The 7,025-nt window shown below is 43.5% G+C and overlaps 1 pseudogene; it reads left to right on the top strand.

Annotated features, from left to right (window-relative positions):
• The first annotated feature begins 4,992 nt into the window (after positions 1-4,992).
• LOC121496278 lies at positions 4,993-5,230 on the top strand (annotated as a pseudogene).
• The last annotated feature ends 1,795 nt before the right edge of the window (positions 5,231-7,025 follow it).

Genomic DNA, 7,025 nt, shown 5'->3' on the forward strand with positions numbered 1-7,025 from the left:
GATGGAGTCCTGTATTGGGCTTCCTGCAAGGAGCCTGCTCCTCCCTCTGCCTATGTCTCTGCCTCTCTTTCTGTGTCTATCATGAATAAATAAATAAAATCTTTTAAAGGAAATGGAAATATAGCAACAGAAACCATCCAAAATAAAACATAGAAAAAAAGGACCCTCCCCCCCCACAAAAAAATAAAATAAACAAAAAAAGACCATTAGTAAAAAAAAAAAAAAAAAAAAAAAAGACCATTAGTGAGCTTCAGGACAACTTCCAGCACCTTAGTACATACATAATTGGAATCCCTAAAGGAAATGAGGGCCAGAAATATATTTGAGGAAATAATGGGTAAAAATTTTCCAAATCTGATGTAAATTTCAAACCCACAAATCCATGAAGCTCAATGAATCACAAGTGAAAGAAATATGAAGAAACCTACACCAAAGCACATCATGATCAAAGTGTCTAAAACCAAATATAAAGTGAGTCTTGAGAGCAGTCAGAAAAGAAACCCAGATTACATACAGAAGAACAAAGATGGGATTAGCCAGGCAGCCCAGGTGGCTCAGAGGCTGCCTTCAGCCCAGGGCCTGCCTGATCCTGAATACCTGGGATAAGTCCCATGTTGGGCTTCCTGCATGGAGCCTGCTTCTCCCTCTGCCTGTGTCTCTGCCTCTCTCTCTCTTTGTGTGTGTCTCTCATGAATAAATAAATTAAAATCTTAAAAAAAAAAAAAAGGATGGTATTAGCCTTCTCATCAGAAACACACACCAGAAGACAATGAAGCTGCAACTCCATTGAAAGAAAAAAAAAAAAAAAACCTGCCAACTGAGAATTATTTACCCAGCATAAATACCCTTCAAAAATGACGGTGAAAATAAAGATCTTCTCAGACTTCCAAAAGTTGAATGAATTCATCATTGACAAAACCTGCACCACAAGGAATGTTAAAGTCTTCCAGGCAGCAGGAAAATGATACCATCTAGAAATTTAGATCTGCACAAAGGAATGCAGAGAACACCAGAAGTGGTAAACTACATGGATACATACATTTCCTACTATTTTAATCTCTTGGAAAGAACAATATAACTAGTAGAAGGAATTGTTGGCTAAAAAAACATCCAGAGCTCCCTGTATCCTCAAGTAAATTATTCTATGTTGCCTTGTCTAAATCCTGACAAAGTAATTGCAAAGAAGCAAACTCCAGGGGAACAATTAGCAAGTTAACATTTGCAGTCATATGGGAGTGTGGATCCTACTTTGGGCGGAGAGTAGTTCAGATATGTTTTAGTTTAAAATGAGGCAAGCACAGCCGAGAGCTATGTCTCAGCTGGACTGCACTCAAGCTGGACCGTGAGGCTTATGTAGAGCAAAGCCTATCTCTAGGTGAGTGTCCTGTGGTGGTGAGTACCCTTTCAGTGGACAGTAGCAGAGCATACTGGGAAGAACCATGGGGATGGAGGTGATGGCATCCAGAGGACCCAAAGGTTCTCCCTATTCTCATGTGCCTATCCTCATCCCCTTTGCCAAAGTTCTCCTCCCACTTCCTGACAATTCCTCTGTTCTGTGGCTCTTCCTGCCTTCTAGTGAGGTGTGTTCTCCAGCCATGCCCTTAAATCCACCTTCCCGCCTCTAGATCCCCTTCCTCTGAGATCTCCTCTCTTGCTGCTACTCTGTGCTGTTCTGAGGAGGACCCAGATCTCTCTCCAACCCCAGGCCCAGGGCCACCTCTGCTTTGATGCACTAACCAATGCTCTTCTTCCTCTCTGCACCCACTGCCTTCCTGACTGCTCACCTAGACTAGCCCTAATTGTCTGCTTCCAGACCTTCCTACCCACCTAGACTGTGTGCAACTCTACTGCAGTGACTGGGGTGTGTCTTCTCAGTAGCTGCCTACTGCCCACCCTGGCATCTGGCACACATTTTAAAAAGGCAAATCTTGCCAGGAAATTCAGATCTAAAGTCAGCATACAAGGCATAAATTGTGAATAACCAAATTACCTTCAAATAAGCCCTTCGTCATCCATTAAATACACACGGTATTGTAAATCAGAAGGGGAACAGCAAATTTGCCTTCTGCATCTCACACTCCCTCTGGGCTGTATTTTCACTGAGTGGCAGAGCTGGAACAGCCCTGCCAAGTGCACTGTACTCCCCGTCACTCCTTCCTGCTTGTGCTTCATTTTTTGGCTCTGTACATTGATTGAACTTCCATAAATGAAAAGCATACAAAGCCATAACTCCAGGGATGCCTGGGTGGTTCAGTTGGCTAAGCAGCTGCCTTCAGCTCAGGTCTTGATTACAGGGTCCTGGGATCAAGCCCTGCATCAGGCTCTCTTCTCAGTGGGGGTCTGCTTCTCCCTCTCTCTCTGCTGCTCCCCCTGCCTGTGCTCTCTCTCTCTCTCTCTCTCTCTCTCTGTCAAATAACAAATAAAATCTTTTTTAAAAGGATAGTATAAAAAATTAAAATATTTCTTTAAAAGCCGTAACTTCACTGTAAAAGTTTGGAGGAATTCTCTTATCTTTCCTTAAACTGGTTTTTCCTTGGGACCTCCTAGTTTCAAACGAATGACAGCACCTCACTGAATCAGTTTGAAAAATCTTTTGGCTCCTCCCTCTCCCTCACTCTTTCTTTGTAGTTTCGAGGTTTCTGTTAATTTTCCCTTTGTGCCAGGCCCCCTTCTTTCCATTCCACTGCCGCCTGCACACTCCAGGCCCTGGGCATATCCCATCTTGAGTTCGGTGATAACCTCATAACTGATCTTGCTGGGCTTGCTGGTGTCTCTCCAATTCATGTTTTGTTGCCATTGGATTAGCAATTTCTTTTTTTTTTCCCTTTTTTTTAAGATATATTTATTTATTTTAGAGAGAGAAAGCATACAAGCAGGAGGGGCAGAGGGAGAGGGAGAGAGAATCTGAAGCAGACTCTGTGCTGAGCATGGAGCATGATGCAGGGCTCCATCCCACAACCTCAAGATCATGACCCAAGCCAAAACCAAGAGTTGGACATCCAACCAACTGCACCACCCAGATGCCCCAGATTAACAACATGTAAAGCACCACTTTAGTCCTATCACTACCTTAGTTAAAAGCCATCGATGGCTATCACATAGAGCCCACTCTCTCCAGCCCAGCATCTGAGGCCCTGAATGACAGGGACACAGGCTGTCTCCAGCCATGCCTTCCACTTTTTCCAGGCCAGAATATGACACTTCTTGCTTATCCTCCCACTCTTTCTAATCTGCATCATTTCCCTCCACCTGCCTAATGGCCACCTCCATAGACATCTCCATTTGCCAAAACCTAGTAGCCTCAGATGGTAGCATCTAAAGTGCCCCTCTCTCTTCTTGTTACTAGAGCTCCTTCTCTGTACCACTCAGCTCACACTATTGCCTTATATGAACCCTGAAGGAAAGAGATGTGTCATGCATGTTTTTCATTCATTTGCTCACTTCGCATATATTACTGAGCATTTCCAATGTGCCAGGCACTCAACTAGGTACTGAAGGTACATGCTGAAGACAAATGCCACTCAGAACTTATGGTCTGGCTGTGGAAGGTGGCATAAGCCATGAACTCCACAGAGGCCAGGAGAGGGAAAGTGAAAGAGGAAGACCTCATCCCTGCCAGTGGTCAGAAAAAGCTTCCCCAAATACGTAACAGGTAAGCTGACATCTAACAAATGAGTAGAGGGACACCTGGGTGGCTCAGTGGTTGAGCTTCTGTCTTCAGCTCAGGGCATGATCCTGGGGTCCTGGGATTGAGTCCTACATCAGGCTTCCACAGAAAACCTGCTTCTCCCTCTGCCTGTGTCTCTGCTTCTCTCTCTCTGTGTCTCATGAATAAATAAAATCTTTTAAATAATAAAGAATGAGTAGAAAGTAGTCAGGCACAGAGGGAAGAAAAGAATTGTACAGGTTGAAGGAAAAGTATAGGAAAAAAAGGTTGTTTTTTAAAGTCCGAAGGTAAGAGAGGACATGACTCATTAGAACCAGATGATGGGCAGCCCAGGTGGCTCTGCAGTTTAGCACCGCCTTCAGCCCAGGGTGTGATCCTGGAGACCCGGGATTGAGTCCCACATCAGGCTCCCTGCATGGAGCCTGCTTCTCCCTCTCCCTGTGTCTCTGTGTCTCTCACGAATAAATAAAATCTTAAAAAAAAAAAAAAAAAAAAAACAGATGAAAAAAATCATGACTATAGCACATAGCACCAGGGAGAAGAGGGGGGAATTGGGGCGAGGGAGACAAGCAGGGCCCCGCCAGGCCACAGACCTATCTTACAAGGCTTGTAAGACAAGCAAAGGGGTTGAGTCTGATCCAGAGGCCAAGAGAGAATGTTGTTTTTGGAGATTCCTTCCAAAACCAGGCCATCCTTAGAAATAAAAGAGACTCAAAAAAAAAATCTGAATTTATATAAAAGAGACTCAAAAAAAAAAAAATCTGAATTTATTGGTTTCATCCTCCCTGAATTTTTTTTAAAAGATTTTATTTATTAGAGAGAGAGAGCACACAAGCAAGGGGGGCAGCAGAAGGAGGGGACAGAAGCGGAGAGAGAGGGGGAAGCAGACTCTCCACTAGGCAGGGAGCCCAATGTGGGGATTGATCCCAGGACCCGGGGATTGTGACACAGAGCCAAAGGCAGACGCTTTAGCCATCTGAGCCACCCAGGCGCCCCTCCTCCCTGAATTTTTAAACAGGCAAAATCTGATCAAGATAGGGGTGCCTGAGTGGCTCAGTCAGTTAAGTGGCTGCCTTCGGCTCAGGTCATGGTCCTACGGTCCTGGGATAGAGTCCCCATATTGGGCTCCCTGCTCAGTTGGGAATCTGCTTCTCCCTCTCCCTCCACCCCTCTCCCCAGCTCAGGCTTTCTCTCTCTCTCTCTAATAAATAAAATCTTTTCTTAAAAATTCTGATCAAGGCAGTCAAGTCGTTGCCTCGGCCTGACGTGGACATGTGGCCCACTGTGCCCACTCTTCATGCCCCGTTGCTCCCACTGCCTGCAGGATGGCCCACAGGTAGATGTACTACTCAGACAAGTACTTCTTTGAGCACTATGAGTACCAGCATGTCATGTTACCCAGAGAACTTTCCAAACAAGTACTGAAAACCTATCTGATGTCTGAAGAGGAGGGGAGGAGACTTGGTGTCCAACAGTCTAGGCTGGGTTCATTACATGATTCATGAGCCAGAACCACATATTCTTCTCTTTAGATGACCTCTTCCAAAAGAGCAACAAAAATGAAGTCTTTCTGGGGATCGTCAATTAAATCTTTTCAAATTTAACGTATATGTGTATGTAAGGTAGTATTTCAGTGAATACTTGAAATATGTACAAATTGTTGATCCATACCTGTGCATGAGCTGTATTCTTCACAGCAACAGAGTGCAGTTAAATGCAACTGCAAGTAGGTTACTATAAGATGTTCAAGATAAATTTCTTCTAGTCAGTTTTTCTCTTAATATAAGTGCCTGTGTGACTTTGTTACTTTTGTTAAAGTTTATATGTTGTATTTTTAAAAAATAAAATAAATTTAAAAAATTAAAAATCTGATCAAGATAAATTTAGGAGCTGCAAATCAGCATAAGAGCCTCCGATAATTTTTGGTATTTCTACCTATCAAATGCTGCCTCCCTCAATTTCTGCCCAACTGATGACAGTCAGGACCATCAATAGTTCCCGATTTCCCCAAATCCTAGGACTCTGGGCACGTCCCAGGATTTATCCAGAACTCTTGAATGAGTTCTTCCAATGACATTCTAAATTATTCAAAGATGAATTCATTCATCAGAGCATTTAAATTGGATCATCTATCTCATTGGTGAAATGTGGAGTTTTTTTCTCCATTTACTCACAAGGACATGTCTTTGGCTGTGTAAACTCTGGCCTCAGAAAAGAACCAGAGGCCGCCAGGCTTCAGAGTATCATTTTCACAATGTAATATCACCACCTAGTGGTCCCAAACAGCTTTGTCAAGTGATCAAAAAAAAATTTCTAGCTAGTTTCCAGGGAATGATTCTTCATCTCCCCAGAACTTTTCGTATCTCTATCAAGACAAGCTAAGGGTCAATTAACATAGAATAGGTATTCAGTATTGGTTATATAAGCATATAAACAGAAGGACAAAATAATTTCATACCCTGGTACCTTCTGACAACTGAAAGAGACAATTTAGAAAATCTTCCCCAGACTTCTCTAGATTCCAAAGGACCTCTAATCATTCTTATCTAACAGTCAGAGGTATTTATGTCTTTAATTCAGCAAACAAGGGACACCTGGGTGGCTCAGTCAATAAGCCTCTGTCCTCAGCTCAAGTCATAATCTTGGGGTCCTGGGATCAAGCCCTATGTCAGGCTCCCTCAGTGGGGAGTCTGCTTCTCCCTCTCCCTCTGCCTGCCACTACCCTCTGCTGGTGCTCTTTCATGCTCTCTCTGTGTCAAATAAATAAATAAAATCTTTTTTAAAAATAATTTAGCAAACAATTCCTTTAGGCATATTTGAATAAACAGATTTTGTTTAAGGGTCACTGCTACCCTGGTTGAAACCCTGACTCTCTCCCATCAAAGGGAGCTTACTGTAACCCACAAACAATGAAGAACAGAGTCTGTTACCCCAGATGTCAGGACCAATACCAAAACAAAGGAAATTGCTGGCCCTGCAAGGAGGAAAGTGTAGACACAGACTGCCTGAAGACTCACTGACTGCTTTTAGGCACAGGTCAAACCAGGCTAGGTGTCATTGGAAATGTGCTCAGAAAACATGGTGACCCAAACAAAGTGGCCCACCACTAGTAGAAATCGCAAAGAACACAGAAAAGAAGAAAAGAAGCCAGTGTCTTTTATAAGGATCCTAGACCATATTCCAACTAAGTCTTAAGACCTCTTGTCTGCTTAAATGCATAATCTCCAAGCAGTTCTAGCTAGAGCTTCCTGGGCTGTTGGGCCTTCATTCTCCTGATTCCTATGGCCCAGATAGTGGGGAAGTGGCAGTTAGCAACAGTTACCTGGCTCCTCTTCTCTCAGAACATGGAGAGGCTAAC

This window comes from Vulpes lagopus, chromosome 7 (genome assembly GCF_018345385.1).
Source record: "Vulpes lagopus strain Blue_001 chromosome 7, ASM1834538v1, whole genome shotgun sequence".
Lineage (NCBI taxonomy): Eukaryota > Metazoa > Chordata > Mammalia > Carnivora > Canidae > Vulpes > Vulpes lagopus.